This window comes from Bos javanicus, chromosome 4 (assembly GCF_032452875.1).
Source record: "Bos javanicus breed banteng chromosome 4, ARS-OSU_banteng_1.0, whole genome shotgun sequence".
NCBI classification, from domain to species: domain Eukaryota; kingdom Metazoa; phylum Chordata; class Mammalia; order Artiodactyla; family Bovidae; genus Bos; species Bos javanicus.
Genome location: NC_083871.1, coordinates 97,438,457 through 97,463,199, shown reverse-complemented (window position 1 = coordinate 97,463,199; position 24,743 = coordinate 97,438,457). Strand labels below are relative to the sequence as shown.

The 24,743-nt window shown below is 41.7% G+C and overlaps 1 pseudogene; it reads right to left on the bottom strand.

Annotated features, from left to right (window-relative positions):
* Nucleotides 1-22,272, bottom strand: part of LOC133246908 (large ribosomal subunit protein uL18-like) — a 79,065-nt pseudogene extending 56,793 nt beyond the window's left edge.
* Nucleotides 22,273-24,743: the final 2,471 nt, after the last annotated feature.

The following is a 24,743-nucleotide window of genomic DNA, read 5'->3' as shown; positions in this document are numbered from 1 at the left end:
CTCCAGTTAATAATTCCTGGGTGTGACAGTGTTTCAACCTACAAACTCCTTTGGAAGTCCTCTAGCCTGCCTGAATAGGTTTTTCCGGCCACATGTGATTGCTCAGAGCCTCCCAACTGTGAGAGGCATGAGATGTTCTAAACTGTCTAAATACAGATTCCTTTGAGCAGTTAAAAGATTGATTAGAAATTGTATTGGTGAAGGGATTTTCACTTTTTGGGCCAATGTTTGCTGCTAAGTTTATCCATATCCCTTACCTGCTGTGTCCCTGGCAGTGTATTGATTAATATAATTGGTGTAAGTAGTAGCTTTAATGTTTGTAACCTGGGACCCTTGAGTTAATTCTTTTTCTTGTTATAGCCCACCACACCTTTGCTCTGTAGGAATGCAACTTTATCTAATGCTTTTGGAGGGTGGCTCCTGACCAATCACCTTTAGAGAAAAATAAGTTTTCTGAAGAAAGGGTCTTAAAATGTTAACAGGCCTCCAGGCCAGAAGATGATGCAAATCACCTAAGCTTTTGCATATGATAAGTTTGCAGGAAGAAAGCCTGGCTTGCTGCATGACTCTACCCCTTCCCTCATTATCCTCTATGCATAACTTAAGGTATAAAAACTACTTTGGAAAATAAAGTGCGGGCCTTGTTCACCGAAACTTGGTCTCCCCATGTCGTTCTTTCTCTCACCTTCTGGCTGAATTATTCAGCCTCTTTTCTTCACTGAATTTTCCTACTGAGCTATCCTTATTCTATTACTCTTTATATCCTTAATTAACGTTTAATTAAAGCAGTTGTTTCCTGATCCTCGCCGATGCCGTCCCCGCTTCGAATTCCCTGGATCCACCGGGGCTGGACCCCGGCAGGACACTGGTTCGATCCCTGGTTGGGGAAGATCCCACGTGCCCACAGGCAAATAAGCCAGTACCTACTGAGCCCACGTGCCCCAGAGTCTGTGCTCTGCAACGAGAAGCCACTGCAATGAAGAGCCTTCATGCCTCAACTAGAGAGTAGCCCCTGCTCACCGTAACTAGAGAAAGCCCACATGCAGCAATGAAGACCCAGAGCAGCCAAAAATAAATGTCTTTAAAAAACAAATGAAAAATTTAAAAAAGAGAAATTCACTTGAGCAGACCACCTGTATATTTTGGGGAGGGGGCCTGCAGTGTGAGGAAAGTGGCAAGGCTGCTTATGGACAGTACTTCTTAGGAAAAGGGCTTGTCTCTGAGAAGGAAGGGACAGCGGCAAAGTAGACAGAGAAGCAAGACGACTCTAGAAGGGAAACACAGGGAAGAGATGTCTTTGCTCAAGAATTGTACTGCAGGATGGTAAACGGGCTTCTTTTCATGGGCTGTCACCACCATCCCAACATCTTCTCCCTGGGGATTAATTCGTGTCCCTCAATTATTCAAAGTATCAGGTGAACTTCAAGAGTGAAATCCTGGGGCTTTCTGCCAATAAGCCTGGGGGGAAGTTTTGCAGTAGGGCAAATCGTAATAGAGAAAGCAAGAGGACTGTGAACATCTTTGCACCATAAATTTGTGGAGCAGTGACACAATTGATGCAAATAATACTTTCCGAAGCATTCAGCTTGCAGCGAGACAGTCAGTGATACCATTTCACTCTTGCTCAGACATTGCTCCATCTTGCTGTCTAAGACCACAGATAGGGTCATCTTAGGAGAAGAGGCCGGGAAATGCTCACAGAAGAACCCTTTTACTGCCATTTCGCGCAAACAGGACTCCACACAAGCATCACTGGCTTTGCCTGACATCTGCCAAATTTCTACATAAATAACCATCACCTGAATCCCTAGCAGCTGGGAAAGAAATCAAGTTTAACAGGTTCAGACTGATAAGGTGGTCAACCCAGCTGACTTTGTTTTGAAACAAGATTAGATCCCCTTCTAGGAGCTGTGAGACTGTAAGTATGTGCTAAACGTGGCACAGAAAGCCTGTTAGACACAGCTCCGGGCTTCACAAAGGTGTGAGCAGAAAGAAATTTCCTCAGCGCACAACTATAGAACATTTTAACACCCTCTGTCTCTGTGGATGAAATGCTGTCATCCTGTTTGGTCTAAAACCTCTCTGTGTTCTTCTTTAATATTCAGTTTTATTCAGAGGAAATGATACACAGTCAAAGGAAGCTCTCACCACAAGAGGTCAGGATGGAAAAATTAAGTGCTCCGGGCTCCTGGCACTCTTATTAAGGAGACAAAATGTATGCTGATGAAGACAAAGACAAGCTTCAGGACAAGAGAGAATGCTTAGGGCAGGTTGGTAGAGAGACTCGAAAATCTTTTCTGATAGGAAAATGACCCTGGTGGAGCTTCCACAGTGCCAACCTGGGGTTATAAATCTCTCTGTGCAGCAGCCCTGAGTTTAGTCCAGGACTCCTGGTGCAATTAGGGAAGCTCTGAATATATCCATTTGTGTACAATGAAGTGAAAGAAGATTCAGTAACTGGAGGAAGACTGTGAGGGAAGGAGAAGGGAATTGGTCACAGACAAGGCCTATAGAAGAGTGGATTTCCGTCTCTGACATGATGTGATGTGATGTTAGTCACTCAGTGATGTCTGACTCTTTGTGACCCCATGGACTATAGCCCTCCAGGCTCCTCTGTCCATGGGATTTTCCAGACAAGAATACTAAAGTGGTAAAATGTCCTCCAGGTATTCACTGATATTCAGGGTTAACAATCCACAGATTAATCAAGTTAGGGAAGGAGATCTGCCACCTGTTTCTTGTCACCTAGCTAGGTGGGTGCTTTCCACCCGTGTGTCCTGGCTTGTAGCAAAATGATTTGGCTGGTGTTGTGATCCGGTAGTGGAGGCAGAGGCTGGGACATTGAGCATACACCATCAGGGCCACTTGTAATTCAGGTGGTCAAGTCACAAGTTTCAAGGACAAAGCTGAAGATGTCTGTTAGCAATGGAACAGTTAGGAAAGACATAAGGCTCAAAGAGTATATTGTGTAGAGAATACGGCCAAGTTTGTCCTGGTGCTAGTGACAAGTGTGGGACACGGAAACAATTCTCTGTTCAAGTGTGACATAATGCAACCCACCCTCAGACCACTTAGATTTCAGATTCCTTAAAACTTTAGGCATCGTCTCTCAGTAAGAGCTAGATGCTATATTGGGTTGGTTGATGGGCTGAGACCCATCAATTTCAATATCCCCCGATTAGAGCAAAATCGTTGAGATTCTCCTCTGACTGATGGGCCATTCTTTCTCTCTTTCATCATCACAGCATGTTGACTATGCGCTTGCCATAATTAACTAACTTAATGTTAATAGCAAACTTCAATGATGTATATCAGCCCTCAAACTCACTGAGATCTTAGGAGGAAAAATGAGACGGACTAATTTTTTTTTTTTTTCTTGCTTAATGCAGTCCCCGGGGGAAATCAGAAGCTGAAGAAATTTCCAGCAACGAAATTAAAAACTATTCCCTCAGTGGATTAAGTCAAATAATAGGGAACAATAATGGCTATAATTTAACTGAAAGGACATTTTAGTGTTATTTCAGAGTAGACAATGCTGCCACACAATTGGCCTTCAAAGAAAGAAAAAAGAAACACAGAGAAAGATTGAAAATGAGGGATGGATGTCGTGGGGTGGTAGAAATGGGATATGGGAAAAAAGGATTACTAACTCGCATGTAGATCTGATTTTTTAGGAAGCTAATGCAGAGACTAAAATATATGTATAAGGGTATGTTGGAAAAGTACCTACTAGCTTACAAAAACTTTGGCATGTCAATAGTTACACTGACATAGAACTAAAAATCAAGTCAGTCAGTCAGTTCAGTAACTCAGTCGTGTCCAACTCTTTGCAACCCCATGGACTGCACCACACCAGGCTTCCCTGTCCATCACCAACTCCCAGAGCTTGCTCAAACTCATGTCCATCAATTCATGATGTCATCCAACCATCTCATCCCCTGTCGTCCCCTTCTCCTCCTGCCCTCAATCTTTCCCAGCATCAGGGTCTTTTCCAACGAGTCAGCTCTTCACATCAGGTGGCCGAAGTATTGGAGTTTCAGCTTCAGCATCAATCCTTCCAATGAACACCCAGGACTGATCTCCTTTAGGATGGACTGGTTGGATCTCCTTGCAGTCCAAGGGACTCTCAAGAGTCTTCTCCAACACCACAGTTCAAAAGCATCAATTTTTCAGCTCTGAGCTTTCTTTATAGTCCAACTCTCACATCCATACATGACTACTGAAAAAAACCATAGCTTTGACTAGATGGACCTTTGCTGGCAAAGTAATATCTCTGCTTTTTAATATGCTGTCTAGGTTGGTCATAGCTTTTCTTCCAAGGAGCAAGCATCTTTTAATTTCATGGCTGCAGTCACCATCTGCAGTGATTTTGGAACCCAAAAATATAGTCTCTCACTGTTTCCATTGTTTTCCCATCTATTTGCCATAAAGCAATGGTACCGGATGCCATGATCTTCATTTTCTGAATGTTGAGTTTTAAGCCAGCTTTTAAAATCCCATGGACGGAGGGGCCTGGTGGGCTACAGTCCATGGGGTTGCTAGGAGTCGGACACGACTGAGTGACTTCACTTTATTTTTTCACTTTCATGCATTGGAGAAGGAAATGGCAACCCACTCCAGTGTTCTTGCCTGGAGAACCCCAGGGACGGGGGAGCCTGGTGGGCTGCCGTCTATGGGGTTGCACAGAGTCGGACATGACTGAAATAACTTAGCAGCAGCAGGGGCAAACTTTCCTCTTTTGCTTTCATCAAGAGGTTCTTTAGTTCTAGGATCCTATAAATATTTTATTACAGTGGGAGGAGTCTTCCAATATTGCTTTCAACTTCCCAAATGGCACTAGTGGTAAAGAATTCACCTGCCAATGCAGGAGACATAAAAGACACGGGTTCGATCCCTGGGTGGGAAGACCCCCAGAGGAGAGTGTGGCAACCCACTTCAGTACTCTTGCTTGGAAAATCCCATGGACAGAGGAGCCTGAAGAGCTACAGTCCATGGGGTCACAAAGAGTTGGGCACGACTGAATCAACTTACCATGCATGCATGCATGATACTAATACTTAGGTCCATCTGCAATGGGAATAAGTAAGGCTTATCTTAGTTAGGTCAGTAGGTGCCCAATATGCTACTGGAGATCAGTGGAGAAATAACTCCAGAAAGAATGAAGGGATGGAGCCAAAGCAAAAAGAATACCCAGCTGTGGATGTGACTGGTGATAGAAGCAAGGTCCGATGCTATAAAGAGCAATATTACATAGGAACCTGGAATGTCAGGTCCATAAATCAACGCAAATTGGAAGTGGTCAAACAAGAGATGGCAAGAGTGAATGTCGACATTCTAGGAATCAGCTAACTGAAATGGACTGGAATGGGTGAATTTAACTCAGATGACCATTACATCTACTACTGTGGGCAGGAATCCCTTAGAAGAAATGGAGTAGCCATCAAAGTCAACAAAAGAGTCTGAAATGCAGTACTTGGATGCAATCTCAAAAATGACAGAATGATCTCTGTTCATTTCCAAGGCAAACCATTCAATATCACAGTAATCCAAGTCTACGCCCCAACCAGTAATGCTGAAGAAGCTGAAGTTGAACAGTTCTGTGAAGACCTACAAGACCTTTTAGAACTAACACCCAAAAAAGATGTCCGTTTCATTATAGGGGACTGGAATGCAAAAGTAGGAAGTCAAGAAACACCTGGAGTAACAGGCAAATTTGGCCTTGGATTATGGAATGAAGCAGGGCAAAGACTAATAGAGTTTTGCCAAGAAAATGCACTGGTCATAACAAACACCCTCTTCCAACAACACAAGAGAAGACTGTATACATGGACATCACCAGATGGTCAACACAGAAATCAGATTGATTATATTCTTTGTAGCCGAAGATGGAGAAGCTCTATACAGTCAACAAAAACAAAACCAGGAGCTGACTGTGGCTCAGACCATGAACTCCTTATTGCCAAATTCAGACTTAAATTGAAGAAAGTAGGGAAAACCACTAGACCAGACAGGTATGACCTAAATCAAATCCCTTATGATTATACAGTGGAAGTGACAAATAGATTTAAGGGCCTAGATTTGATAGATAGAGTGCCTGATGAACTATGGAATGAGGTTCATGACACTGTACAGGAGACAGGGATCAAGACCATCCCCATGGAAAAGAAATGCAAAAAAGCAAAATGGCTGTCTGGGGAGGCCTTACAAATAGCTGTGAAAAGAAGAGACGCAAAAAGCAAAGGAGAAAAGGAAAGATATAAACATCTGAATGCAGAGTTCCAAAAAATAGCAAGAAGAGATAAGAAAGCCTTCCTCAGCGATCAATGCAAAGAAATAGAGGGAAACAACAGAATGGGAAAGACTAGAGATCTCTTCAAGAAAATTAGAGATACCAATCGAACATTTCATGCAAAGATGGGCTTGATAAAGGACAGAAATGGTATGGACCTAACAGAAGCAGAAGATATTAAGAAGAGATGGCAAGAATACACAGAAGAACTGTACAAAAAAGAGCTTCACGACCCAGATAATCACAATGGTGTGATCACTCATCTAGAGCCAGACATCCTGGAATGTGAAGTCAAGTGGGCCTTAGAAAGCATCACTACGAACAAAGCTAGTGGAGGTGATAGAATTCCAGTTGAGTTATTCCAAATCCTGAAAAATGATGCTGTGAAAGTGCTGCACTTAATATGCCAGCAAATTTGGAAAACTCAGCAGTGGCCACAGGACTGGAAAAGGTCAGTTTTCATTCCAATCCCAAAGAAAGGCAATGCCAAAGAATGCTCAAACTACTGCACAATTGCACTCATCTCACACGCTAGTAAAGTAATGCTCAAAATTCTCCAAGCCAGGCTTCAGCAATATGTGAACTGTGAACTTCCTGATGTTCAAGCTGGTTTTAGAAAAGGCAGAGGAACCAGAGATCAAATTGCCAACATCTGCTGGATCATGGAAAAAGCAAGAGAGTTCCATAAAAACATCTATTTCTGCTTTGTTGACTATGCCAAAGCCTTTGACTGTGTGGATCACAATAAACTGTGGACAATTCTGAAAGAGATGGGAATACCAGACCACCTGATCTGCCTCTTGAGAAATTTGTATACAGGTCAGGAAGCAACAGTTAGAACTGGACATGGAACAACAGACTGGTTCCAAATAGGAAAAGGAGTATGTCAAGGCTGTATATTGTCACCCTGTTTATTTAACTTATATGTAGAGTACATCATGAGAAACACTGGACTGGAAGAAACACAAGCTCGAATCAAGATTGCCGGGAGAAATATCAATAACCTCAGATATGCAGATGACACCACCCTTATAGCAGAAAGTGAAGAGGAACTAAAAAGCTTCTTGATGAAAGTGAAAGTGGAGAGTGAAAAAGTTGGCTTAAAGCTCAACATTCAGAAAATGAAGATCATGGTATCCGGTCCCATCACTTCATGGGAAATAGATGGGGAAACAGTGGAATCAGTGTCAGACTTTATTTTTCTGGGCTCCAAAATCACTGCAGATGGTGACTGCAGCCATGAAATTAAGAGACGCTTACTCCTTGGAAGGAAAGTTATGACCAACCTAGATAGTGTATTGAAAAGCAGAAACATTACTTTGCCAACAAAGGTTCGTCTAGTCAAGGCTATGGTTTTTCCTGTGGTCATATATGGATGTGAGAGTTGGACTATGAAGAAGTCTGAGCGCCCAAGAATTGATGCTTTTGAACTATGGTGTTGGAGAAGACTCTTGAGAGTCCCTTGGACTGCAAGGAGATCCAACCAGTCCATTCTGAAGGAGATCAGCCCTGGGATTTCTTTGGAAGGAATGATGCTGAAGCTGAAACTCCAGTACTTTGGCTACCTCATGCCAGAAGAAAGAAGTTGACTCTGATGCTGGGAGGGATTGGGGGCAAGAGGAAAAGGGGATGACAGAGGATGAGATGGCTGGATGGCATCACTGACTCGATGGACGTGAGTCTCAGTGAACTCCGGGAGTTGGTGATGGACAGGGAGGCCTGGCGTGCTGCGATTCATGGGATCGCAAAGGGTCGGACACGACTGAGCGACTGATCTGATCTGATCTTAGTTAGGTAAAGATAAAAACCTACAAGGAAAAGTGTTCTCCTGAAACTCTGATCAAAGATGACAAAACTATGGTACCCCATATTCTCAACCTTTAAAAAATACATATATAGTTTTAAATTAGAAAATTCAGTTGTGGAAAATCAGGACTCACTTAAGACCCTTTCTGGTGATTAAAGATGACTACAACACTTGAGAAACCTATCCTTCCAATTTGCATATGTATATATTGAATAATGTTGACAGGTGATTGGTCCCAGTCCATAGTATTTTAGTTTGGGGCTCAGGGTTGGGATTAGGTACACTTTCATCACTCTGCCAGAAATTCTAAGGGAAGAATATGACCTTGTTCCATAGGTATTAATCAAAACCCAATTATATATAAAATAATGATTGATGGCAATCTCAACTACCTTTCTTTTTTTTGTGTGTGTGCACCGTTCTTTATTTTGTTTTTTTTTTTTAATTAATAACTTAATTTTTTTTTATTTTATTTTATTTTTAAACTTTACAATATTGTATTAGTTTCGCCAAATATTGAAATGAATCCGCCACAGGTATACCCGCGTTCCCCATCCTGAACCCTCCTCCCTCCTCCCTCCCCTACCCTCCCTCTGGGTCCTCCCAGCGTACCAGGCCCAAGCATCCAGTACCGTGTATCGAACCTGGACTGGCGACTCATTTCATACATGATAATACACATGTTTCAATGTTATTCTCCCAAAACTCCCCACCCTCTCCCTCTCCCACAGAGTCCATAAGACTGATCTATACATCGGTGTCTCTTTTGAAGTCTCGTACACAGGGTTATTGTTACCATCTTTCTAAATTCCATATATATGCATTAGTATACTGTATTGGTGTTTTTCTTTCTGGCTTACTTCACTCTGTATAATAGGTTCCAGTTTCATCCATCTCATTAGAACTGATTCAAATGTATTCTTTTTAATGGCTGAGTAATACTCCATTGTGTATATGTACCACAGCTTTCTTATCCATTCATCTGCTGATGGGCATCTAGGTTGCTTCCATGTCCTGGCTATTATAAACAGTGCTGCAATGAACATTGGGGTACACGTGTCTCTTTCCCTTCTGGTTTCCTCAGTGTGTATGCCTAGCAGTGGGATTGCTGGATCATAAGGCAGTTCTATTTCCAGTTTTTTAAGGAATCTCCACACTGTTCTCCATAGTGGCTATACTAGTTTGCATTCCCACCAACAGTGTAAGAGGGTTCCCTTTTCTCCACACCCTCTCCAGCATTTGTTGCTTGTAGACTTTTGGATCGCAGCCATTCTGACTGGTGTGAAATGGTACTTCATAGTGGTTTTGATTTGCATTTCTCTGATAATGAGTGATGTTGAGCATCTTTTCATGTGTTTGTTAGCCATCTGTATGTCTTCTTTGGAGAAATGTCTATTTAGTTCTTTGGCCCATTTTTTGATTGGGTCATTTATTTTTCTGGAGTTGAGCTGTAGGAGTTGCTTGTATATTTTTGAGATTAGTTGTTTGTCCGTTGCTTCATTTGCTATTATTTTCTCCCATTCTGAAGGCTGCCTTTTCACCTTGCTAATAGTTTCCTTTGATGTGCAGAAGCTTTTAAGTTTAATTAGGTCCCATTTGTTTATTTTTGCTTTTATTTCCAATATTCTGGGAGGTGGGTCATAGAGGATCCTGCTGTGATGTATGTCAGAGAGTGTTTTGCCTATGTTCTCCTCTAGGAGTTTTATAGTTTCTGGTCTTACGTTTAGATCTTTAATCCATTTTGAGTTTATTTTTGTGTATAGTGTTAGAAAGTGGTCTAGTTTCATTCTTTTACAAGTGGTTGACCAGTTTTCCCAGCACCACTTGTTAAAGAGATTGTCTTTAATCCATTGTATATTCTTGCCTCCTTTGTCAAAGATAAGGTGTCCATAGGTACGTGGATTTATCTCTGGGCTTTCTATTTTGTTCCATTGATCAATATTTCTGTCTTTGTGCCAGTAGCATACTGTCTTGATAACTGTGGCTTTGTAGTAGAGCCTGAAGTCAGGTAGGTTGATTCCTCCAGTTCCATTCTTCTTTCTCAAGATAGCTTTGGCTATTCGAGGTTTTTTGTATTTCCATACAAATTGTGAAATTATTTGTTCTAGCTCTGTGAAGAATACCGTTGGTAGCTTGATAGGGATTGCATTGAATCTATAAATTGCTTTGGGTACTATACTCATTTTCACTATATTTATTCTTTCAGTCCATGAACATGGTATATTTCTCCATCTATTAGTGTCCTCTTTGATTTCTTTCACCAGTGTTTTATAGTTTTCTATATATAGGTCTTTAGTTTCTTTAGGTAGATATATTCCTAAGTATTTTATTCTTTCCGTTGCAATGGTGAATGGAATTGTTTCCTTAATTTCTCTTTCAGTTTTCTCATTATTAGTGTATAGGAATGCAAGGGATTTTTGTATGTTGATTTTATATCCTGCAACTTTACTATAATCATTGATTATTTCTAGTAATTTTCTGGTGGAGTCTTTAGGGTTTTCTATGTAAAGGATCATGTCATCTGCAAACAGTGAGAGTTTTACTTCTTCTTTTCCAATTTGGATTCCTTTTATTTCTTTTTCTGCTCTGCTGTGGCCAAAACTTCCAAAACTATGTTGAATAGTAATGGTAAAAGTGGGCACCCTTGTCTTGTTCCTGACTTTAGAGGAAATGCTTTCAATTTTTCCCCATTGAGGATAATGTTTGCTGTGGGTTTGTCATATATAGCTTTTATTATGTTGAGGTATGTTCCTTCTATTCCTGCTTTCTGGAGAGTTTTTATCATAAATGGATGTTGAATTTTGTCAAAGGCTTTCTCTGCATCTATTGAGATAATCATATGGTTTTTGTTTTTCAATTTGTTAATGCGGTGTATAACATTGATTGATTTGCGGATATTGAAGAATCCTTGTATCCCTGGGATAAAGCCCACTTGGCCATGGTGTATGATCTTTTTAATGTGTTGTTGGATTCTGATTGCTAGAATTTTGTTAAGGATTTTTGCATCTATGTTCATCAGTGATATTGGCCTGTAGTTTTCCTTTTTTGTGGGATCTTTGTCAGGTTTTGGTATTAGGGTGATGGTGGCCTCATAGAATGAGTTTGGAAGTTTACCTTCCTCTGCAATTTTCTGGAAGAGTTTGAGCAGGATAGGTGTTAGCTCTTCTCTAAATTTTTGGTAGAATTCAGCTGTGAAGCCGTCTGGACCTGGGCTTTTGTTTGCTGGAAGATTTCTGATTACAGTTTCAATTTCTGTGCTTGTGATGGGTCTGTTAAGATTTTCTATTTCTTCCTGGTCCAGTTTTGGAAAGTTGTACTTTTCTAAGAATTTGTCCATTTCTTCCACGTTGTCCATTTTATTGGCATATAATTGTTGATAGTAGTCTCTTATGATCCTTTGTATTTCTGTGTTGTCTGTTGTGATCTCTCCATTTTCATTTCTAATTTTATTGATTTGATTTTTCTCCCTTTGTTTCTTGATGAGTCTGGCTAATGGTTTGTCAATTTTATTTATCCTTTCAAAGAACCAGCTTTTGGCTTTGTTGATTTTTGCTATGGTCTCTTTTGTTTCTTTTGCATTTATTTCTGCCCTAATTTTTAAGATTTCTTTCCTTCTACTAACCCTGGGGTTCTTCATTTCTTCCTTTTCTAGTTGCTTTAGGTGTAGGGTTAGGTTATTTATTTGACTTTTTTCTTGTTTCTTTAGGTATGCCTGTATTGCTATGAACTTTTCCCTTAGGACTGCTTTTAAAGTGTCCCACAGGTTTTGAGTTGTTGTGTTTTCATTTTCATTAGTTTCTATGCAAATTTTGATTTCTTTTTTGATTTCTTCTGTGATTTGTTGGTTATTTAGCAGGGTGTTGTTCAGCCTCCGTATGTTGGAATTTTTAATAGTTTTTCTCCTGTAATTGAGATCTAATCTTACTGCATTGTGGTCAGAAAAGATGCTTGGAATGATTTCAATTTTTTTGAATTTACCAAGGCTAGATTTATGGCCCAGGATGTGATCTATCCTGGAGAAGGTTCCATGTGCGCTTGAGAAAAAGGTGTAATTCATTGTTTTGGGATGAAATGTCCTATAGATATCAATTAGGTCTAACTGGTCTATTGTATCGTTTAACGTTTGTGTTTCCTTGTTAATTTTCTGTTTAGTTGATCTATCCATAGGTGTGAGTGGGGTATTAAAGTCTCCCACTATTATTGTGTTATTGTTAATTTCTCCTTTCATACTTGTTAGCATTTGTCTTACATATTGCGGTGCTCCCGTGTTGGGTGCATATATATTTATAATTGTTATATCTTCTTCTTGGATTGATCCTTTGATCATTAGGTAGTGACCATCTTTGTCTCTTTTCACAGCCTTTCTTTTAAAGTCTATTTTATCTGATATAAGTATTGCTACTCCTGCTTTCTTTTGGTCCCTATTTGCATGGAAAATCTTTTTCCAGCCCTTCACTTTCAGTCTGTATGTGTCCCCTGTTTTGAGGTGGGTCTCTTGTAGACAACATATGTAGGGGTCTTGTTTTTGTATCCATTCAGCCAGTCTTTGTCTTTTGGTTGGGGCATTCAACCCATTTACATTTAAGGTAATTACTGATAAGTATGATCCTGTTGCCATTTACTTTATTGTTTTGGGTTCGAGTTTATACACTGTTTTTGTGTTTCCTGTCTGGAGAATATCCTTTAGTATTTGTTGGAGAGCTGGTTTGGTGGTGCTGAATTCTCTCAGCTTTTGCTTGTCTGAGAAGCTTTTGATTTCTCCTTCATATTTGAATGAGATCCTTGCTGGGTACAATAATCTGGGCTGTAGGTTATTTTCTTTCATCACTTTAAGTATGTCTTGCCATTCCCTCCTGGCTTGAAGAGTTTCTATTGAAAGATCAGCTGTTATCCTAATGGGAATTCCCTTGTGTGTTGTTTGTTGTTTTTCCCTTGCTGCTTTTAATATTTGTTCTTTGTGTTTGATCTTTGTTAATTTGATTAATATGTGTCTTGGGGTGTTTTGTCTTGGGTTTATCCTGTTTGGGACTCTCTGGGTTTCTTGGACTTGGGTGATTATTTCCTTCCCCATTTTAGGGAAGTTTTCAACTATTATCTCCTCAAGTATTTTCTCATGGTCTTTCTTTTTGTCTTCTTCTTCTGGGACCCCTATGATTCGAATGTTGTAGTGTTTAATATTGTCCTGGAGGTCTCTGAGATTGTCCTCATTTCTTTTAATTCGTTTTTCTTTTATCCTCTCTGATTCATTTATTTCTACCATTCTATCTTCTAATTCACTAATCCTATCTTCTGCCTCTGTTATTCTACTATTTGTTGCCTCCAGAGTGTTTTTAATTTCATTTATTGCATTATTCATTATATTTTGACTCTCTTTTATTTCTTCTAGGTCCTTGTTAAACCTTTCTTGCATCTTCTCGATCTTAGTCTCCAAGCTATTTATCTGTGATTCCATTTTGATTTCAAGATTTTGGATCAATTTCACTATCATTATTCGGAATTCTTTATCAGGTAGATTCCCTATCTCTTCCTCTTTAGTTTGGTTTGGTGAGCTTTTATCCTGTTCCTTTATCTGCTGGGTATTCCTCTGTCTCTTCATCTTGTTTAAATTGCTGAGTTTGGGGTGTCCTTTCTGTATTCTGGCAGTTTGTGGAGTTCTCTTTATTGTGGCGTTTCCTCGCTCTGTGTGGGTTTGTACAGGTGGCTTGTCAAGGCTTCTTGGTTAGGGAAGCTTGTGTCAGTGTTCTGGTAACTGGAGCTGTATTTCTTCTCTCTGGAGTGCAATGAAATGTCCAGTAATGAGTTATGGGATGTCTATGGGATGAGTTTGGGGTGACTTTGGGCTGCCTGTATCTTGGAGCTCAGGGCTGTGTTCCTTGCTGCTGGAGAATTTGCTTGGTATGTCTTGCCCTGAAACTTGTTTCGCCCAGAGAGGTTTACAGCGTTATATGGAGAAGAGAAGAGTGAGGAGGGAGTTAGAGGTGACCCGAATGAGATGAGGTGGAGTCAATAGAGGAGAGAGTGGGCTATTCAGTAATCTCTTCCTTATGTGCACTCCACAATTGGACCGCTCAGAGTTGTTCACAGAGTTATACAGAGAAGAGAAGGAAGAAGGTGGCAGAGGTGGCCAGGAGGATAAATGGGGGGAATGAAAAGGAGGGAGACAGATCCAGCCAGTTATCAGTTCCCTAAGTGTTCTCCACCGTCTGGAACACACAGAAATTCACAGAGTTGGGTAGAGTAGAGAGGGGTTAGGGAGGAGACACAGGCGACCTAATGGAGAAAAAGGAGAGTCCAAAGGGAGATAGAGCAGTTAAGCCAGTAATCTCGCTCCCTAGTGAAAAATGGGTACTGAAGATTGGGTTCTTAAAGGTACAAAATTGGTAACAAATACATAAAAGCAAAAATTTAAAATCTAAAGTAGAGTTTGGAATTTCAAAAATACGATGTTAAAGAAAAGAAGAAGGAAAAGAAAGAGAGAAAAAACGAACAAACAAAAACAAACAAGATCGCAAAAATTATAAAGAAAATATAGGTACAAAATTGATAACTAATACCAAAAAGCAAAAGTTACAAATCTAGAGTAGAGTTTGGAATTTCAAAAATACAATGTTAAAAAAAGAAGAAGAAAAAGAAAGAGAGAGAAAAAAAAACCAAACAAGAACAAACAAGGTCGCATAAATTATAAAAAAAAAAAAATTACAGGTACAAAATTGATAACAAATACCAAAAAGCATAAATTAAAAATCTAGAATAGAGTTTGGAATTTCAGATATACAATGTTATTTAAAAGAAGAAGAGAAAGAAACAGAGAAAAAGAAAAAATAAAAATAAAAAAGGGTCACAGAAATTATATAAAAACAAAACCAAAAAACTATAGGTACAAAATTGATAACAAATACTAAAAAGCTAAAATTAAAAATCTAGAGTAGAGTTTGGAATTTCAAAAATACAACGTTAAAGAAAAGAAGGAAAAAGAAAAAAAAAAGGCCAAAAAAATTATTAAAAAAAAATATATATATGAAGTTTGCTTTAAAAAAAAAATAGGGTCTTCTTTTTTTTTTTTGCAAAGTAATTGGTTATAAAAGTGGAGATTAAAGGAATAATAGAGGACTTAAATTTTTTTTTTTTTTTTATAGGCTCACTTGTTCAGTCGCACTGAGGGGAGGTAGGGAGGGATGCTGCAAACAAATAACCCTGGCGTGTGCTCGCAGTGCCTCAGTCACACTGGGTCTGCCCCCAGTTCAAGGCGCGTGTAGCCTCTCTGCCCACGCTGCTCAGGCTCTAGGTTGCTCCGCCGCGAACCATCCGCGGCCCGCCCTGGGCTGCCTGTACTTCCCAGGTCCAAGCCGCTCAGGTTCAGGCACTCGGGTAGTCCTCAGAGGCGCAGACTCTCAGTTGGGCCTGCGTTTTGTGCCCTTCCCAGATCCGAGCAGCTCAGGTGATGAGGTGTTTTGCACGCGCGATTGCTGTGACTTACCGCCTCTCCGCTGCTCGGTTATCTAGTTGTGTACCGGCACACCTTCTCAGGCAGATGTTGACCATCCAGACCCCCAAGAAGTTTTAGTTAGCAAAGAAGCCTGCTTACAGTTTTATAGATAATGTCTCTCTGGGGCTGCGATTGTCCCCTTCTGGCTCTGGCTGCCTATCACCGGAGGGAGATGGTCTGCCACCGGCTATCTCTGTTCAGTCCTTTATTCCGTGTGCGGGCCTGGCGGTGTCATAGGTTAGGGCTGGCTTTTCGTGTGGTAGATATCCCACAGTCTGGTTTGCTAGCCCAAATTAATTCGCTCAGATAGTACTCAGGGTATTCAGGCCAGATCCTTGTGATGCAGCCCGCGCCGCGCCCCCCTGCCCAGCCCTCGCTTGCTAATGGCGTATGCGGGCGTCTGTGCTGCTTCTCCACTGGGGGAGTTACCGTAGGGCTCGCAATGTGCGAGTTTTAATTATTTATTTTTCCTCCCTGTTATGTTGCCCTCTGTGCTTCCAAGGCTCGGCGCAGATTCGGCAGTGAGAAGGTTTCCTGGTGTTTGGAAACTTCTCTCTTTTTAAGACTCCCTTCCCGGGACGGAACTCCGTCCCTCCCTCTTTTGTCCCTTTTTTTGTCTTTTATATTTTTCCCTACCTCCTTTCGAAGACTTGGGTTGCTTTTCTGGATTCCTGATGTCCTCTGCCGGCTTTCAGAAGTTGTTTTGTGAAATTTACTCAGCGTTTAAATGTTCTTTTGATGAATTTGTGGGGGAGAAAGTGTTCTCCCCGTCCTACTCCTCCGCCATCTTAGCTCCTCCAATCTCAACTACCTTTCTTGAACCTGAGGAAGAGTAGAGTGAAAATAATGTAAAATTGGAATATAAAGAATGTTGGCCCAAAGGAAAGGGAAAGTGGGAAGAAGGGGAAAAAATGGGAAGAAAGAGGTAATCACAACTAAAAGAATTCAATTTAAAAAAGGATATTGAAATCACAAATAAATGAACTTTGAAAGTATTGAAAAAACTAAAAGAAATTCCAAGAAAAATCATGGATTAAATGGCCAGAGTAGGAGATGGCTAATGTGACACCAACAGAAACATATCCCCCAGAGAGGCAAAGTTCTTGCTTCTGAAACACCAAGTTTTATGTCCAAAGCTATTTATCATTACTCCCTCCAGGGCTGTCAGACACATCTTCTATGCAATACAGACTCTGCCCTCCAGAGTGGAGGGACCTGAACACTCAAACTGGGCAGGGAGTGACTCCCAGGGCTCATTCAGCCCAACATGCTTCCACAAACCCATGAGGTTCAGAAGGAGCTTCCAGTTTTCTTTCCCAGCAGTACCTTTCTCTTGCCAGTTCTGCGGTATATATCCTTAGACACAGTTTCTCTCTCGTTTTATTAACCACATCTCTTTCTCTTGCTTCCTCTTTCTCTTAATTAAAAAATATATATATTATTAATATATTTAGCTGCACTGGGTCTTAGTTGCAGCATGTGGGATCTAGTTCCCTGACCAGGGGTCAAACCCGGACCCCCTGCATTGGGAGCTTGGAGTCTTAGCCACTGGACCACCACAGAAGCCCCTCTCACTTAATTTTTAAGGGTTTATATTTTATCATGTCTTAGATGATTAGCTGTGGGTTATAATTTGAGTATAAAGAAAGAAGTCAAGATATTTTGGTAGTTGTTGCAAGTGACAGACATCTAACTCAAACTGACTTTAGCACAAAAGGAACTTGGTTCTCTTGATGCAAAGTACAGACCTTCAGATATGGCTGGATCCAAGGTCTTAAAAGACATCAAATCATTAGAACTCAGTTTTCTTCTTCTTTCTCATCTACGTTAACATCATTATTAAGAAGCTGTTTTCCATATGGAAGCTTCAAGCATCTATCTTCCTTGTTTTAATAGCTAGAAGTATCTGCAAGAGTTTATCTTTCTCAATAATCCTAGTAAAAAATCCCAGTATTAAATTGCATACCTCCATCACCGAACTAGTCAGTGTCATCAGCAAATGGAAAATGACTGGCCATGCTTGGGTCCCATGCAAATTTCTAGACCTGTTGTAGGGGGTCAGTTCCACAGAACAACGCAGACTGGACATGGTGAAGGAAAAGGGGAGGGGTTTGAGGAAGGCACAAGCAGTCAATGTCCACTACCTATCCTTTCTCTTTCTTTTTCTCTCCATTCCTAGAAATGTAACAAGGTCCTTTTCTGCCTTTTTTAGGAACCTCTTCTCCTTCCAATCAGAAAATGAATTTCTCAGCTATGTATCAACTAAGCAGTGTGCTCCTCATCCCCCATCCCCCTTTTCCTTCTCCCAGAGCTTTCAAACTGAGTGCAAATATCTGTGCCCCCAACCCATCGCGCCCTGCCCCGCCACCCTCCCCACCACAAGCCTTTGCTGTTTTTAAGTCTCTGTAAATGACTTGCCTCCGCTCAGATAATTTTCTCTTTTCTGAACCCTCTGCTTTCCTTCAAATCATCTCACACCATTCTGTTGCCTGGTCCCATGCCCCACAATGCTTCCTTTTGCCCTGTTCTATCAGCATCTTTGAACTTCCAGGCCTAAAGGGCTTTAAGCCTGCCAAACCACGTTGACCTAACATAACACAACTATTTGTTGAACTATTGACCAAAAAGAAATAGTGTTTTTAAAATCCACAGGAAATGAGGGTTGGTGGGTAATTGACTATAACAAATGGTGGTTAAAAACTGAAATATTAATACATGTGGGTAAATGTTTGGAATTATTTTGTGCTGAATTGATGCTTTTGAACTGTGGTGTTGGAGAAGACTCTTGAGAGTCCCTTAGACCACAGGAGATCTAACTGGTCAATCCTAAAGGAAATCAGTCCTGAATATTCACTGGAAGGACTGATGCTGAAGCTGAAACTCCTAAAATAATTTGGCCACTTGATGTGAAGAACTGACTCATTTGAAAAGACCCTGATGCTAGGAAAGATTGAAGGCAGGAGGAGAAGGGGATGACAGAGGATGAGATGGTTGGATGGGATCACTGACCCGATGAACATGAATTTGAGTAGACTCCGGGAGTTGGTGATGGACAGGGAAGCCTGGCGTGCTGCAGTCCATGGGGCTGCAAAGAGTTGGACACAACTGAGTGATGGAACTGAACTGATTTTGCTTTGAGATCCAGGAGTTAGTAATTTGGTGGTGTGATAAGTATCCAGGGAGGTTATAGAGAAAATGCTGAATTTATAGACTGGGCTTTCCTTCACGACATATATAATGCTAAGGTTGCAAATTCAAACGTCTACAGAACCCTGACAGGTTGACATAAATGAGAACAGAACTGGATCTCAGATAGAGAGTGATGGGGATAATCAGATGAAGTGAAACATGCACAGCCCTTCTAACAGTGGTGCGTAGTGGTTCAGAGCATGGGTTCAAGGACCAGACAGTCTGAGTTCAAGTCCTGGTTCCACCATTTCTCACCTATGTGGTCATGGTCTGAATATCTGACCCACCCTCTCCATGCCTCAGTTTCCTAATCTGTAAGATGGACATTTGGATTGTTTGCATCATTTGCATACTGTAAATAAGGCTGCAGTGAACATTGATGCATAAGTAGTCTGCGTCCCTGCTTCCAATTCCTCTGGGTATAGACCTAGGAGCAGAACTGCGAGATCATATGGCAATTCTATGATTGACTTTTGGAAGAACCGCCAAACTATTTTCCACAGCTGCCACACCATTTTACATTCTCATCGGCAATGGGAGTGGGTTACAATGCCTCCAAGGATATTTTATTTAACTGAATTTCTGCCGTTAATGGGCACACTCCACATTTGTGTGCCCTTACTTCACATCTCACATTTCTGGGACAGCAGATGCAACCGATGCAGCTTAGCTCGTGTCAGGGCACCCTTGTATCAGCAGAGCATGGCGGGAGGGGGCGGGATCATGTGACATAGATGTGCTCACATGGGCGAGGTATGGTACGAAGCAAACAGTCAACCCAGGAGGTCTGTACAATACTCAGTTTCCTCTTTTCTGAAACAGGGATAATAATATTTAATACTGCATACCTGTGAGGATTAAATAAGATAACACACATCAGGTTTTTAGTTATCACCTAGCACTCAACAACAGAGGAAAACAGCAGTGTCTGAGAGTGGGGACAAGGGTGCTCTGTGGGCAAGCTCCGCTATTCTCTGTCAAGGGTCAAGTACACCCAGCTTTCCTATTATAGAGGAAAAACCCTCTGTTGTAGATTTATAAGTCTTGAATTTATCCAAAGCAATTTTTGAACCTATTTCTATTTTCAGCCTATATCGCCTTCAGGGGTGGCATGTTTCATTTCTTTACTACCTGCTTTGTCGACTAGTAATTTTGTTGTTTTTGTCCGAAAATCACCTCTTCCAAGCTCCTGAGACAGCTTCTTGGTTCTGCCTCAGTGGCCCCCCGAGACCTTCCCCACAAGGGCATGTTCACATATCTGAATCCAAGTGAATGGGAACATTTGCACAGGCCCTGGGCTTTCTTCCAAGATGCATTCCAAATCACCTGCACAGATAAGCTGATCGCGTTTTTTGCCTTATGGAAGTGTCAGAGTAACATCATTTCTTCACAGCGTTCGAGTAAGTTGCTGCCTACAGGAAGGACAGAGCTGAGATGCTGAACGGCTCCTCAGCAGGGGGGTGCCACCACCAGCTGTCTGCCCCTTTCCCGTTACTTGTCACCTAGCACAGGTGATCCAAACTCATGCCTCAGTGACATAAAAAAAACACCTTACCTGCCTGTGGAGTTACTGTGATCACAAACCAAAATTCATGAATGCAAGAATCTACTGATTCAGAATTTAGTGAATATATGCACTTTTTACCTGCTGTGATTAACTTTTATGATTAAAGGTACAATTAGGGACATCTGAGAAGAGATTTTTCTCTTTATAAAACTGCAGAGAGGGCTTCTTTGGTCGCTTAGAGGTAAAGAATCCACCTGCCAATGCGGGAAACCCAGGTTTGAGCCCTAGTCTGGGAAGATCCCACATGCCTCGGACCAGCTAAGCCCCTGCGTCACAGCTACTGAGCCTGTGCTCTAGAGCCCATGAGCCGTAACTACTGAAGCCCGCGTGTCCTAGAGCCTGGGCTCCCCAACAAGAGAAGCCACGGCAATGAGAAGCCTGCTCACCACAACTGGAGAGTAGCCTCCACTCACCACAGCTGAAGAAGAGCCTGTGCAGCAACGAAGACCCAGCACAGCCAAAAATCAATAAATAAAATTATATACATATATATACATAAACTACAGAGCTCCGACTCATGTTCTCCCTTGGGCTTCACCAACTGAGTTAATCACGTTAACCCAAACTGAGAATTACTACCGTGGTGTGATCCATGTGTGACAACTGTGTATCTTCCCCACATACAGTCCCCTCCCAATTATCTGCTCAAATGCAGGGGTGCGTGGTGCAGATAATTCAAAGCAGGGAACGGTCCAAATGCCATTTCTGCTTGGCTTGAGAATACATTATGCAAATTTGTACAGCAAATTTACTTTCCTTATTACATTTTGCTTGGATTCATATTAAAAAATTGTTTGCATTCTCTATGAGTGTGAGAGTGTGTGTGTGTGTGTGTGTATGTGTGTGTGTTGTGTAGGGGGAAGTGGTAGGAATGGGATCCCTGGAGTTCAAGAGAATCATAAAACCTTGGCACTCAAAGAAGCTGTACACGTCGTACAACTTCCTCCTTCATTTATTTTGAAGAGGCAACCAAGGCCCAGAGAGGTTATGTGACTTATGTGAGAACCCAGAGTAACTGGGTGGCAAACCAGGAACCGGATGTACCTTTCTGACTTATACCCTTACTCCAAGGGAGGTCTGACTGAGTATTCTGGTCTTGTCTAGACAAACCCAAACACATGCATGATCTTAGCTCTTCCAAACGGCAAAGCCATCTGCATTCTCATTTCTGGACAAAGAGTCACTATGTCCGACTCTTTGCAATCCCATGGACTGTAGCCCACCAGGCTCCTCTGTCCATGGGATTCTCCAGGCAAGAATATTAGAGTGGATTGCCATTCCCTTCTCCAGGAGATCTCCCCAACCCAGGGATAAAACCTTCATGTGCTACACTGGCAGGCAAATTCTTTACCACTGAGCCACTAGGGAAGCCCTTCTGGAAGCATAAAACTTTCTAAAAAAGTCTGGATCAGGAGGCTCACTTCCATGTGGACTAGATAAACACCTGTTCTCCCAAGGCAGTTAACAGCCCTGGTGGGTGCTGAGCCTTCTTAGTTCCTGCTGTTGAGATGTGAACAGCGTGGCATCAGCAAAGAGCTCTCAAGGAGGATCACCTGTCTCCTGTGCCAGTTGGGAATTGCTGGGAGGCCACAGACACTGAAATTAGTGGATCTCTACCTCGGAGAGTGTGGCGAAGGACAGCAAAGCAAGCACCATGCTTTGAATCATGACTCCAGCAGCATACGCCAGCCTGATGGGTAACCTGGGGCTTGGCTGCCAGTGAGTTACGCTGACCTTGAAATAACAGCTACAGAGAAAACATGAAGCAGAGAGGCAGGGTTCCACCTCTGGCTAACCTCCCCAAGAAGTACAGCAGTGTGGTTGGAGAAGAGACATTCTATAAGATCAGCCAGCAAGCATCGGTTCGGGTGCCTCTGGGGAGGTGGGCGGCTGCAGGGGATGGTGACGAGCTGTGCTGGATTGCACACGGCCATGAAGCGATGTCCAAAGAGACTGATGTCTGTTCCAAGGGTTATTATCAGCTAGTGGCTCTTTGTGGTTTGAAGCGGACAGACTGGCAGTGGTTCCTTGAGCTTTCTCCTATGTGGGCAGCTGTTTTTACTGCTTTAGGTTCTCCTAGGGCAATTTAGCAGGAGGCACTGGAGCACCCGAGGTGCTCAGAGGCCAGCATGGCCTTGGAGGCTGGCTTCCAGTGGGAATGGAACCCAAAGATGGAGGAGAGGCTCTGGCAGGGACACAGGCAGGGTGAGCTTGGGCTTCCAATCTGGCAAGTCAGATCTCTCAATACCACTTGCCGGTCCTGTACACTTTTATTTTCTGCCAAAAATGAAGGCAAATATATACCTTTGAATGCAGAATAATGTCTGAAGCTACTTACTAGGTGTTTCTTCCTTTTAATTAAAAGAAGTTCCTTCTTTTAATCAAAGATGGATTCCATTAATGTTTTCTTAATTCTTTCTGGGCAAAGCCTTTTTCTCTATTCATAGCAACATCTGCTTTGAATTGCTAGAGTTATCAATAATAGCAACATTATTAATGCAATAGATTACTAACAAGAATATACAATAATATTATAACTTTAATTTATGAAATGTTAACACTGATGGAATCGCTTGTGTAGAATTTCCCATTTTCTCACAATGGCCGTGTGAAGTCATTAAGAGCATTTGATTACTCCAGGGCTTCAGCGAGGTACCCTGGCTTATCCAAGGCACAGCGGACTGGAGAGTGGAACCCAGGTCTTATTCTTTTCCAGGTACTATGGTTTTCCCTTTGACCCAGGAAGTACCTTCTGCATTCAAAGGTAATAACAAATACCTGGAGGGAAGGTTAAATGACTTATGATAAGATGAAGTGAAAGCTACAACCCCAACCCCAGTGCGGGGCAGAATGCTCAGGGCATAGTGGGCAGAGCAATGCCACGCTACATGCGCTGCCCAAAATTACACCTGCCATTCTGATTGAGAACCTTCTATTACCAGCTCAGAGAGAGCACAGAATAGGTAGTTCCCTATGTAGGGCAATTTGAGGATCATGAGAAAGAATTGGAAATGCAAATTTGTAGGCTTTATCCAGACCCACTGAATCAGAAATTTGGGTGGACAAAGCAATCTATTTTAATAGGTCCTTCAGGTAATTTTGAGGCACACTCAAGTTCAACAGCCAGTTTAGACCAGCAATCAGCAATTTTTTTTTTCATAAAGGACCAGATAATAAATATTTTAGGCTTTGGAAACCATACATAATCTCTATCCAGATGATTCAAGTCTGCCATTGTAGAGCAGCCACAGGGAATATGTAAACAAATGGATAAGGCTATGCTCTAATAAAACTTTATTTAGACTAATAAGGGCTCACTTGGTGAATGGCATTAATGTACACCATTGTGAGGATAACTAGAGAATAAATTCCTATAAGGAACAAGGGTTTTTAAGGTGTAAAGTGCTATTTTATAAAACTTTAAGAAGTCTAATTTACTTCTATTCTCTAATGACTCATTTCAATCTCAGGTACCTAGCTTTTTCAGTATTACAAGGATATCTAAATGTTATATATATATAATGTATATGTCAGTCCATGGGGTCTGCAGTCCACGGGGTCTCAAAGAGTCAGACACAACTGGGCGACTGACCAACAATGTATATTGTATATGTATATGTATAGGTAATAATTCTCTCCCTTTTTAGTGTGCATGTCTATGAGTTTCATATGTCTATGGAAACAAATGCATAGTTTTTCAACACTCAGAACAGTAAAAATATACTTATTCCATCACTTCAAAAAAAAAAAAAATCTCTCTGAGGATTTCCCTGGTGGTCCAGTGGTTAAGAATCCAGCCACCAATGCAGGGGACTTGGGTTTGATCCCTGCTCTGGGAAGATCCCACGTGCTGCGGAGCAGCTGAGCCTGTGTGCCACAAGTACTGAGCCTGAGAGCTGCAACTTCTGAGCCCACATGCTGTAGAGTCTGCGCTCTGCAACAAGTGAAGCCCCCACAGTGAGAAGCCTGTGCACCGCAGCAGAGTGGCCCCCGGCTCCCTGCAGCTGGAGAAACTCCACGTAGTAATGAAGACCCAGTGCAGCCAAAAATTAATTAATTAAAAAAATATCCCCGAGCGCCTTTAGTTAACCCCACACTCTCCCTCCAGCTCCTGGCAACCACGGACCTGTTTCCTGTCCCTGTAGTTTTACCTTTTCCAGAATGACACATAAAATAGAATCATACATGATCTAATTTTGTGGTTCTGGCTTCTTTCCCTTAGCATATTTATCCATGTTGTAGCACACTGCAGAAAGTAGTTCTCTCTTATTCCTGAGTAGTATTCTTTAGGAAATTAACTTAGGCCAAGCTCAGAAGTGGGCTTCCCTGGAGGCTCAGTGGTAAAGAATTCACCTACCAATGCTGGAGATGTGGGTTCGACTCTGGGTCAGGAAGATCCCCTGGG